Raw genomic sequence first — 13328 nt, forward strand, 5'->3', positions numbered from 1 at the left:
ATAATAATAATGTTTTACTGGTATCTCTAAGGCCCAAATGAAAGAGAGATGAACTCCAATCATTTTGCTAAACAAAAATGGTCTGTTCCTGCCAGCAAGACAGCAGCTTGAGCAATGATATTCCAGCCAACTTCCTTTCTCAGCTCAAATCTGTCCTGTTTTGCCCCAGCCTTGGAGGAGTTTGCTCTTGCAAACAACTGAGACTCACCTAGATTCCTGAAAGGAGCAGGGTTAACCCAACCAGACTAATTAGGCGTCTGGATTTCACTGGCCCAAGGAGAAACATTTTAATGGAAGACAATACAAACATGGGAGTCTGAGGTAAGCTGGTTTGGATCCAGCCTCTACATCCTATCAGCTTGTTATTTTACCTCTCTCAACCTCAACCTACTCATCTTTATAATGGGAGGAATTACTCTGTATTGTTGACTCATTCTTTACACTAAACAAGGTAATATAGGTAACAGAGTGCCTAACACATACCTCAACTAATGTCGAGACCCGTTCCATGCCACTATTCCCATCAGATGCCGGGCAAAGATACTTTCTTATATTCCATCCTTCCATCCAGCACGTCTCTAAAGAGTAACAGACAATGGAAATGGCGTCAGCTGGTCATAGCATTCCAGGGGATACCTGTGAGTATCTTGTGAGTAAAAACATGGAGGGTCTACAGTGAGGGAGTCATCTCTCCTTCTAGCAAATACTTTCAGAGTCATCCTTCACAGAACAGCTTTATTCCACACTTGGTTTGTCAAAGATGACTTATATCCTAGCCATAGTGATTGAACTGGATATGGTAGAATTTTGCCAAAGGGTATGAATAAAGAGTGAAGGAAAAAAATACAACAACACTATGATTATTCTCATTACAGGTAAGGAATTTTATAGAAAAGAGAAGTTGAGTAACAAGCCAAAGACACACAGCATCTCAGAAGTAAAGTTTATGAGTGGTGTGCCTCAATTTCTAGCACTGTGCTCTATCTGGGCAAGGACTAAGTCTGCCCTTTTCCCTGCCACAGCCTTAATGCCTAGCCCCTAGCAACGCCCAGAACCTACGACTCCTAGCAATACCTCACGACACTTCACCATAATAGGCACTCAATAAATGCTTAAAAATCAGTAATCTTAAGAAAGGTAAAATTAAAAGTGTGCAGCTGCTCAGAGCCTGCACTGAAAGCAAAAACTAATAAAATATATATACTGAAAGGGAGATATCCTGTTCCAGCACAGGACAAAATGAGACATTTTTTTCCAAACTAGCAAAAATGTCAAGTAAGTTCCCCCAATACTACCTAAGCGCTATCGTGCAATATCCCTCCCCCTTCTTTTTTTTTCAGGACAATTTGCTATCCATTCTCAAAAACAACTCTCCAAATAAAGTAGATTTCATCATGATTCAAACTTACAACATTTTTTAATAAAGAAACACCAGATAAACACTAGGAGAGCTGATACTCTGGTCCCAAACAACCAAACAGATGTGATTCCTACCACTTCCTACCTTTCCAAAAGACGTGATTAATGGGGAATTATAGGAATATTCTAATTCTTGATGAAAAGCTTGATTGATTTATTGGTGCTTGCAGCCAAATAATAACCAGGTCCATGTTTCAAACCACTACAGATGACCCAGAATCTGGGGCTCATCACGATTCTATACTTTGCTACAAGACTGGTGCCAAGAAAATTTCCTCCTGGCTCAGTCATCCTTCTTCCTTTCTGGATAAATTCTACATCGCTTTCCCTTTGCTCCTGCCTTGGGTTAAGATTTCTTGCAGCAGTCTTGTAAATGACTTCTGTCTTTGAAGATTGATTAAAGTTACACCGTGTCTCTGATTCTCACCCTTGGAATGATTTCCACTTTCCACCCCAACAGGACCTTGCACAGAAGTCTCAGTCCAGCATCAATCACCCCTGGGAACCATCATGGGTCTTGCTGTCCCTGGACTAGGTTGGGTGCTTCTGCTCTGTGTCCGTGCAATATTTGTATATCCCCCACCGCAAGCTCTTCATATGTTATTATTAATTTCTATTTAATTGCCTATCTTTCCAACCAAACTGCATGACCACAAAGAAAACATCATATCCTCAGTACCTGGTGACTGTTAAGTAAATGAATGCCTCCCAAAGTTTGATCAGTGCTTAAAAGTCCAAATTTCATGCTTTCTCATGAGAGAAACCATCGCACTCTTACTTAAGCTAATTGTCTCCCGATATCCATTCTAATCTTTGTTCTTTGGGTAACTGAACCCCAGGAGTTTGGGCAAGGAACAAGGCCACACAGCTAGGGATGCTTCCAGTTTCCCTTGCAGATAGGCTCTGGCCAGCTGGATGTGAGCTGAAGAGATATGTACAACTTCTAGATAGTGTCATTAAGAAGAAGCTGCCTCTCCTCTACTTGTTCCTTCCCATTCCTCAAGGCTGGAAAGCAAACATAGTAGTGCTGAGACAGCTTCAGACAGGGAGATGAGGAAAACAACCTAACGACGGCAGAAGCACAGGGCAGAAGAAACTTATTCCTAGGTGAGCTCAGATAGTAGACCCATCTGTCTACCCTGGACTACTCACCTGTCCCTAGACTTAGATCAGAAAGAAGCAAACTTGTCTCTTTATGCCTCTGAATCTGGGGGTCTCTCTCTTTTAGCATCTTACATTGAACCTTTAATAATTCATATCATTTGTAAATTCCTATAACTTAATTTTGCCTACAAAAAGGGCTGTTTTTAAAGTTTCCTAACCAGGTAAACAAACACTGATTATCACTACCATCATGGATACAGGAAACTCATAATCATCTACTGTTCATGTAGCTACTATCCAAAAGCAATAAAGAATTCAGTAGAACATTATTGTGTTTACCATCTGCACTAGAGTTAATGCTGTGTTTACTTAATGATGGCTGCTGTCTTAATTTGGAGTTGTACAAAAATGTTGTGCCGAGTGATACCAACTGGAAAACTGACAAATTGTCCTTCTCGGTATAATTTTGCAGCACAGAAAATCCTTTTGTATAGTGTATTTAAGTAGGTCTAAAGCACTCTTCAATACCTGTTGCCTATCCATAAGATCTTATAAGACTATAACTAGAAGAAATATACAGGTGTGGCTCGAAGGAGTCAGAGGGTGCTTGTGGAGTCAGTCCTGGGCCTTCAAGCCACACCTATACATTTGAATGATTTAGAAAATCAATATTTTGCCATCAAAAATAATAAACCCCAAGAGATGTTATAAGAGACTTGGTCCTTCTCTTTCTTTTTCTAGTACTTAAACCCTGAAGCCAGAGAGAATGCTCACAATGGATGGTAAGAACAGTCTCAGCTTTTAAAGACACAGTCAACTTGTCATGGGCTGAGCTGGACTCAAGATTTGCCACAGCTAATTTCCTACAAACAGACACAGCAGTTTGTAGAGTTCTCCAGGTGTCTAGAAATAAACCAAATTCCCTTTCAACACAGAAGCTTCTAGCTATAATCCCCTCATGGAGAGCCTCCTCTATGGGCAAGGCTTTCTGGCTTTTAACCACTTATGCTTCCAGTTAGACCTAGCATGGATGCCATGTTCCCATTAGGATCTGTCTACATGAATAACTACATCACTTCCTTTGGGTTTTTATGCAAATGATATCTCACTAGTGAGGTCTTCTCTGCCCACCCTATCTGAAATTCCAGGCCTCGTCATACACCCTGTCCCTTTAGTATTAGTTAACGTATGGATTACTCTTATTTTTATGTTTCCCCTATTAGAATACAAACTCCATAAGGGCAGAGAAGCATGTCTTTTTTATTTAGTGTTATATTCCCAGTGCCTAGAATAGTACCTGACACATAGAGAAAAAGGGGACTTCAGGAAATACAAGTTGAATCAAAGAATGAATGGAGGCCCTTTCTGAAAATTTATATGAAGCACCTCAGCAGTGCATATTCTAATTCCAGTGCTTACTCACATATTCTTTTTTTTAATGTTTATTTATTTTGAAAGTGTATACATGCATGCAAGCTGGGGAGAGGCAGACATAGAGTGAGAGAGAGAATCCCAAGCAGGCTCCATGCTGTCAGCGCAGAGCCTAATGTAGGGCCCAAACCCATGAACCACGAGATCATGACTTGAGCTGAAATCAAGAATAGGATATCTAACCAACTGAGCCACCCAGGTGCCCCCCTTTTTTTTTAACTTGAATTAAAAAAATGGTGTAGTATTGGTTTCAGGAGTAGAATTTAGTGATTCATCACTTACACATAACACCCAGTGTTTACCCCAACAAGCGCCCTCCTTCATGCCCATCACCCATTTAGCCCGTCCCCCCCACCCATCTCCCCTCCAGCAACCCTCAGTTTATTCTCTGTATTTGTCTCTTATGGTTTGCTTCCCTCTATGTTTTTATCTTATTTTTCCTTCCCCTCCCCTATGTTCGTTCATCTGTTGTGTTTCTTAAACTCCACATGAGTAAAATCATGATATTTGTCTTTCTCTGACTGACTTATTTTGCTTAGTATAATACACTCAAGTTCCATCCATGTTGTTGCAAATGGCAAGATTTCATTCTTTTTGATAGCTGAGTAATATATGATTGTACATATATACCACATGTTCTTTATGCATTTATCAGTCGATGGACATTGGGCTCTTTCCATAATTTGGCTACTGTTGATAGCACTGCTATAAACATTGGGGTGCATGTGCCCCTTTGAATCACACATTCTGATTGGGCCCAACTACATTAGGTCAGAGGTAGCAAGTCCCTCACTTGCTTTGTGTTTTATCCATAGTCACAGATTAAAAAAAAAAAAAAAAAAGATTAACTAAGATGTCATTGCAGGCAACAGAAAATCTCAACCTAAATGCCCTTAAACCAAAACAGACTTGTTTCCTATCAAGTTAAATATGTTTGGCTTATGTTTTGGCTTATGTTGAATTGTGTCCCCCAACCCCACCCCAAAAGAGAGATATGTTGAAGTCCCAACCTCTAGCATCTCAAAATGTGATCTTATTTGGAAAAAGGATCTTTACAGAGGTAATCAAGTTAAAATGAGGCCACTAGGATAGGTCCTAATCTAACATGACTGATAATGTCCTTAAAAGAAGGGTGGAATATGGATATGACAGAGGGAAAAAGATGTGAATACACACAGGGGGAAGACAATCATGTGACTGGAGTGATACATCTACCCAAGGAATACCAAAGATTGTCAGCTAATACCAGAAACTAGAAGAAGCAAGGAAAGATTCTTCCTGGGAGCAGTCAGAGAGAGCTTGGCCTTGCTACAGTGTGATTTCAGACTTCTGACCTCCAGAACTGTCAGATAATAAATTTCCATTATTTCAAGCCACCTAGTTTTCGGTGCTTTGTTACAGCAGCCCCAGGCAATTGATTTAGCTTACTATAAATCTTTAATGCAGGGCCCAATTTCTTTGACCAGGACCCTATTTCTCTCTCTCCAGTCTTGGCTACAAGTCCTCAGGCTCAGATGGTTCTTCTCCTTGCTCCCAAGATGGCTGCCAGCAGTTTCCAGGGCTTCCTGCTTCTTCATATTTAATGGAGAGTCAGCACTCACAATAGCCAGCTTAAGTTGGGACTAGAGTCACATACCTAACATAGACTGCTCGATTCAGGTGCCCAAATAGCAAATCAATGACACTGTCCAAGGGGATGGACTGTGCTGATTGCTCAGAGACAATCAAGGCCTCCACTTTGAGATGGAGGAGGAGTCCAGTCCTGCAGTCATCACAGTTCATGGTCATAAACCTGCTCTCAACCCTCAATCTACTCAGTCAAGGCTGCTCACTGCAAACTCTGCTACTTTCTGTTTATGGGCTTTTTTCCTTTTTTTTTCTTGACCACAAGCATATGTTCAGCCCATGCACAGAGCACACTAGAAGCTCCTAATGCCCCCAAGAAGCAGCCCTCATCTACAGACTTAAGGGAATTGGCAGATCAGTATCCCAGCATCCTCACTCCTCAGGTGGGAGAACTCTGAGGTGGGTCCCACAGAGTAATCCAGAGTTTCCCAGGGTACTGAGCTCCACTGTCCACGGTGGTTGGTTAACATGCCCTTTATTGACTTTACCTCCCCCACCGGTATTTTTCCTAAATAAACTACTTTTACTTAAATCCTTGTGTCATGTTTGTTTCCAGACCAGAATAAGGGCCAATGAGTTGCAAAGTAGGAAATTCAGAGTTCTTTCAGAAAACAGAAGAAGATTGGAAAGTACTAGAAAGTCAACCAGTGAATGCCTACTCATCATTACTATTTCCTCTCTTTCAATTAATTAGCTTTTTTCTACAGCGTCGCCTGGCAGACCAGGAAGCATACACACTGGGCTCCATCTTTGCTATCCCTCTCCTACCTGCTGTGTTTCTATTTGCAACTTATTTCATCATGTTGCAAGTTCCTACTTAATGAAGACTAAGCATGACAATCCTTGTCCCTACAGAGTATGACCCCAGGAAAGCAGACCATATTACACCTCTTTTCAGAGGTGGGTCTATTGCTAAAAGTGTCAGAAGGGCATATTTAACATCGTTCCCTATCTCTTGGTTCCAGGGGACAACATTAGAGATTAGAGCCGATTACAGGAAAGATCCAAATCAGATTCATTATCTTTGGAGTATCCTCTATCATCTGGAAACCACCCACTCTTGATTTAATAAACTGATTTAAAAATACAGCTTATTTATCACTTATGTATTTTTTCAGTTCTATTGAGATATAATTGATATATACTACTGTGCAAGTTTAAGGTACACAACATGTTGATTTGAAACATTTATATACTACAAAATGATTACCACCATAACATTAGCGAATACTCCACATCACTAGTCATCAGAGAAGTGCAAATCAAAACCACAATGACATGTCACCTCCTACCTGTCAGAATGGCTACCTTCAAAACAACAAGAGATAACTGGTGTTGGCAAGGACATGGAGAAAAAGGAACCCTTGTGCACTGTTAGTGGAAATGCAAACTGGCACAGCTACTATGGAAAACAGGATGGAAGTTCCTCAAAAAATTAATGATAGAACTACAATATGATTCAGCAATCCCACTTCTGGGTATACATCCAAAAGAACTGAAATAAGGATCTCACAGAGAGATCTGCATTCCCGTGTTCGTTGAAGCATTATTCACAATAGCCAAGATACGGAAACAACCTAAGTGTCCATCAGCAGATAAAGGGATGGACCTTCAGGGCATTGTGCTAAGTGAGAGAAGTCAGAGAAAAACAAATACACACAAATAAGCAGGTGATCTCATTTATTGTATGTGGAATCTAAAAAACCCAAAAGGAGAGAAACAGGAGAGTAGAACAGTGATTAGCAGGGACTGGGGAACATGGGGGAGAGATGAGGAAATATAGGTCAAAGGGTACAAACTTCCAGTTATAAGGTTAATAATTTCTGGGGATCTAACACACAGCATGGTGGTTATAGCTAATAATACTGTATTAAATACTTGAATGTTGCTGAGAGTAAATCTGAAATGTTCTTACCACAAAAAGAAATGGTAATTAAAAATACTATCTTTAACTACTCTGGAGGAGCCCAGACAGCTTTCCTTAATGAGGTCAGTTTTGCTGAGCCCCCCGCCTGAGCAGCCTATGGATAATAAGCTTTCTCCAGCTTCTTCCTGAACACTGTGCTGTTGCCTTTGGATGGCAGAGAAACAATCCCTGGGAAAAGCCACCCTGCATCTCCAGCACGCAGAGGGGGTGCTTTGCAAGGGTTGCAGGACACATCCTTGCATTCTCCTTTGTTCTCTGAGTATAAGCAGATGTTAGGCATTCTTCTCATTATCTTGGGATACTGCATAATATTATTATGGTGTCAGGCTATTAAGAGGCAGCAAATGCTCTACAACAACAGCCTTAATTGAGGCTTAGAGCTGAACTGTAAGTATGTAACCTTACTTCGGGGTGTTTGCAAATGCTTTCTGGAAACAGTTTAAAAAGATGTTTTCAATTGTTCCAACAGAGGCTTGCCCTGCCAAGATCAAGTAAAAGCTCCTTAAGATACAGGCACCATAAACATATTTCTTAAGATTTCAATTTTTTTTTTTTTTCAGCCAGAAGCACAACAAATCTGTGAGCCAGAAAGCTTCATGCATGCCACTTCCTGGACTGTTCCAGGGAAAAGCTAATGAAATGCTGCAAAAGTTGCACTCAGATCCACCGTGATCTCACAGCCACAGAATTCCACTCTTCCTTTGAAATAACTTTACTATGATAATAATTATCTGTCCATGAGTCTGGCCTTGGCACTGGCCTATCCCGAGGGATGGGGATTCAGGCAACAACTGTCCATCTTCAGCAAGGAAGCTCCTGACACAGGAGGCTGCCCTCATCTTAGCAGCCACACTTGTCTGTCACCATACACACGGAGAGACTGGTCTTGAGTTCCTGAGTTGAACTGCAGCTCTCACACGTTTGGTTGCAGGCAGGTTATGGTTCTGATGAACAGGATACAAGACTGAAAAACGTGGGTCAGTTGAAGCTGGTTCCTGGCAGAAACCGTTTACAATAGTCTGACTCTCCTTTAGAGTAAAGGAAAGCGGCAAGGAAAACAAACTGAACACTTTGAAAAGTAAATTCAGAAAAGAATCCGGAGTTCAGAAACACATTATCCAGGCTGTGGATTATGCAGGCTCCCAAAGAATTGACCCCAATGGAGTTGTTTTTCTTTAACAGCTTACTAACACGTGCATAAGAAAGGGACAAGCTTATTAGCATTTTGCTGCTTGTTGGAGACAGTGATCAAAAGTTGTATTGGAAAATCCAGAGGAATGAAGGATTATAAAATCTCAGTATTATAGACCCTGGAATCCGGAACTGGGGATCATTACTATTTTTGCAAGAAAATAATAACAAAAAAAGACTGCAGCTATGTTTAAGCAACTTATTTCATTACAATTCCACACGGTTCAGCAGGGGATAGGGAAGAGGTGAGGGCTACATAGCAATAATTATTATCATTGCTCAGGAGGATCTACAAACAACAGTATTTGCCATGGAAATATTATTTACCTAAGTAAAGCTAGACTTCTGTGAAAAATAAATCTATAATTCAAATATCAGAAGTTCAGTTAGGTTTATTTCTCAGTTAGGTTTATTAGGTTTATTTTTCAGTTAGGTTTATTCCCCAACGAAATCCTCAGATCCAGCAGTAAGTCTGGTTTAATAAAGTATTTTACCATACTAGATACATAAAATCTAGCCTTGGTGGTTTTCATTTATCTTCACTTCTCAATGATCAAAACTGATGAGATATATGAACAGGATTTTAATGTCAGGTTACCTTTGGTAAGTAAAAGGGGATACCCAGCACTCAGCCTACTCCACATTTTCTCTGTTACATCCTCTCCTGTCCTGTTACTACTATTTAGATTTCTGAATTTATTTTTAAAAATTCTACTTGAGGCACAAGACTGAATTTGGGATGAAAAGCCCAAAAGAAGGCTTAAATGGCTAAGATGCTACAGCATTATACTGAATGTAAACATGTCCAGACCTAGGTTCATAATCTTGGCCCTGCCACATAGTGACTGTGATACTGTGGAAGTTTCTTAATATCTCTAGACGTTGGTATCCACAGCTACTAAACAGATGTAATGTATCTGTTTCGTAAGAGTCACTGAGGGGACAGAAGGAGATCATTTGTACATACACTTGCCATGGATCTGGCCACAAAGCATTTTTGCTTAACATGCTTATAGTGCTTCCTATATAATAATGCAGGCACTACCATAAGTCAAATGAGTTTAAAAAATTGGTATTTGAACTGTAGGTAGTCTGGTTCCAAAGCTAAGAGCCTAAATAAACCATGATGGTGAGCAGCCTCGATATGTACTCAAATTGGGGATTCATAAATAGTAATGATTATTGCTGCAGTTAAGGTTGTATCAGTTAGCTACCTCTATATAACAAAACATCCCAAAGAGTAGTGTCTTAAAACAATAATAATTTAATATTTTTTACTAGTCTATAGGTCAGCCGGATAGTTCTATTGATCTGGTTCATACTTGGCTAATCTTGGCTAGTGAGCACTTGTGAGTGTGTGGACAGCTGGCAGGTTGACTAGGGGCTGACTGGTCTTAGATGGCCTCAGACGACCTAAATCTTTTATATGTGTCTTTTATAGCCTTTTAATGGGCTCGCCTGGTCATGTTCTCGTGGTCATGGCCAAGATGCAATAGCACCAAGAGACTGAGTCCAGACTGCATACTCTGGACATGTTAACATTTGTTAACATCCCATTAGGCAAAGCAAGTCATTTGACTGACCACAGAGTCAAGAGTTGGGTCAAACTGCCCCTCCTACAGTAGGGGGAGTGAAAACTTTACAGTAGGAGGAGTGAAAACTTGGGGCTATGAATGCAATAAATCTGCAGAAATACTCAGAATTACAGGAGCAACATATTTAAACCTGAAAAATGAATTCTTTCAACTAATATGTATCCAAAATTGACATGAACCCATGATGAATTAACATGCCTATTTCTCTTTAGAAGCAAATGCTTAATAAGATATAATATAAAGTTAGATTACTAACATTTGATCAGGGATCTAACATCTCTAAGTGAGACCACATGTAGTTTTACACTTAAACATCACAACGCACCACAGAGATGACAGGGCAGCAAGCACTTCAGGAGCCAACTTCCCTTTAGTTATTTTTACAACATGGATTATGCTAGCGAAAACTGGCAAACTTTGTAATGCTGTACCTTATTATGGGAGAGCAAACTAGTTATAATGAGAATCAATCTTGCTGACCATAACAATAGTGGTGACGGCTTACAATTCAACTTGTAAAATATCCCATCAAAATGAAAGATTTAGATCTGGTATTCCAGGGTTAAAAATCAAATTATGATTATTTTAGAATGCTAGGTAAAATGATTTTACTGCTAACATAAGTAGAGCTCTAAAATATAGAACATTTTTATGTGGATGGCATTTGAAGACAAGAATAATTTTTATAGTATTTCTCTAACATAGCCAAAAAAGATATAATAGGTATTACTCTGAGCAAGAGGAAAATTGTTCAACAAGAAATATTGAATGTGTGGTACAGACACCACTTACAAGCTGTGTAACCTTGAATAAATTATTTGTCCTCTCTGTACCTCAGTTCTCTCATCTGTAAAATGGGAATAATAAAGGTGCTCGTGCCACTATGAGAGCCAAATGGTTTAACGTATGTTGTAAAGCAGGTACCACAGCATCTTGAACACAGTAAACACTCAATAGCAGTTAAGAGTTCTTATAATCGGGGGCAACTGGGTGGCTCAGTCAGTTGAGCCTCTGACTTCAGTTCAGGTCATGATCTCACAGTTCATGAGTTCGAGCCCTGCATCAGGCTTGCTGTTGTCAGTATAGAGCCCACTTCAGATCCTCTGTTCCCCTCTCTCTCTGCACCCACCCTGCTCATGCTCTCTCTCTCTCAAAAAAATAAGTAAATAAACATTTTTTTTTAAAAAAGAGTTTTTATAATCAGCATTATTAAAGCAAGAGAGTTTACAGCGAGGTTTCACTCTACCTGAACTCTTAATACATTCCCTTTGATTAAGCAAATTATATGTAGAATTCAAACTAACCAAACTGTATTCACATTTTGCAGAATCTAAAGAAGAATCTAAAGCCTTCAATTTAGGAAGTGTTCAGACAGGAGTCTTCCGTTTCTCAGACAGTGACATCTTCTGTGGAGGCGCCACATCCCAGCCCACCTTTAAGGGACATGAAATAAGCAAACTAAAAGAAAAAGGAAGCAGAGTTTCAGAGAACTGAGTACGAAAACGGGGAACTTGCAGATATGGTATAAGTGCCTATGGCTACGACAGGCTAAGGATGGGAGTTATGGGTAACAGAGAAAGGCAGAGAAAGGCGACGCAGTCAGCGAGAGCACAGCGGAGGCTGCAAAGCCAGGGAAGTGCACAATCCCTGCGGTGCCGTCTGCACCATTCAGGGAGGCACCCTATCAACACACTTCCTGCCAGAAGTTTTCACCCCAATCTACTGGAGGATTTTCTCCAGATGAATAAATCTCCAGATACTTATGGAAAATCATATTTGCTTTATAATAAACTTCGCTAGAATGCATTTGCAGAGTACAATGAAGGAGGCCTACACACTTTTCTAAGGACGTAGGTGAAGCATGAAAAAGAGTACTGTAGAAACCCTTCAGCATAGATTAGACCAGACAAAGAACAAAAATATTCTGAGAATTGGTACGGCACCTATTTGCTTTTTCAACAGAGTAGTAAACTTGTCAGCAATGAAGAAAAAGCACTAATGAAATGAAACTTGGCTCTAAGCATTTGTTATTACTTGAAAAACACTCTCAGGGTTACCTAGAACCCAGCAAAGTATATGTGTTGGAATGTTTCCATTCTCACCAAAAAGGACTGCAAAAGACACCCAGCCTTTGGCTAATGGTTGCTTAGCACAGGGAGCTTCTCAGCCATACTTGTTGTTTTTAAGAGGACTAGTCCAATTTGGTGACAGTCTGAAATACAAAGCACTTTTTATTGAATTACTTTATAGGAACATATGCTAACATATAGCAAAATGTGCTTTTCCCAGCAGTTTATCTGATACCTATTTTACTTAAGTATAACTTATAATTAGCCTATTGTTTATATGCAAAGTTATTAAACTGAATGGGGCGCCTGGGTGGCTCAGTCGGTTAAACGGCCGACTTCGGCTCAGGTCATGATCTCTCGGTCCATGAGTTCGAGCCCCGCATCGGGCTCTGGGCTGACAGCTCAGAGCCTGGAGCCTGCTTCAGATTCTGTGTCTCCCTCTCTCTGACCCTCCCCTGTTCATGCTCTGTCTCTCCCTGTCTCAAAACTAAATAAACGTTAAAAAAAAAATTTTTTTTAATAAATAAATAAATAAACTGAAGTCACTCGGGGCGCCTGGGTGGCTCAGTTGGTTTAGTGTCCCACTTTTGATTTCGGCACAGGTCACGATCCCACAGTTCATGAGATCAAGCCCTGCATCAGATTCCACACTGATAGCACAGGGCCTGCTTGCGATTCATTTTCTCTCTCTCCTTCTCTCTCTCTCTCTCTCTCTCTCTCTCTCTCTCAAAATAAATAAATAAACTTAAAAAAAAAAAGCGGACATCCTTTAAAAGTTTGTTCTTTCAGGGGCACCTGGGTGGTTCCGTCACTTATATGTCCAACTCTTGATTTCTGCTCAGGTCATGATCTCACAGTTTATGGGTTTGAGCCCTGCATCGGGACTCTGTGCTGACAGCTTGGAGCCTGGAGTCTGCTTCAGATTCTGTGCCTCCCTCTCTCTGCCCCTCCCCTGCTCACACTCTG

The 13328-nt window shown here is 40.4% G+C and overlaps 1 long non-coding RNA gene across 6 annotated transcripts in view; it reads right to left on the reverse strand.

The window, feature by feature from the left end:
- The window catches only part of LOC113604176 (uncharacterized), a 244736-nt gene that overhangs the window by 114289 nt on the left and 117119 nt on the right, over positions 1 to 13328 (reverse strand). For all 6 annotated transcript variants that reach the window (XR_003426042.2, XR_008289780.1, XR_003426047.2 and 3 more), the window contains one exon: positions 484 to 578. This is a non-coding gene — a long non-coding RNA (uncharacterized LOC113604176). The remainder of the gene's footprint in view (positions 1 to 483; positions 579 to 13328) is intronic.

This window comes from Acinonyx jubatus, chromosome A1 (assembly GCF_027475565.1).
Source record: "Acinonyx jubatus isolate Ajub_Pintada_27869175 chromosome A1, VMU_Ajub_asm_v1.0, whole genome shotgun sequence".
Lineage (NCBI taxonomy): Eukaryota > Metazoa > Chordata > Mammalia > Carnivora > Felidae > Acinonyx > Acinonyx jubatus.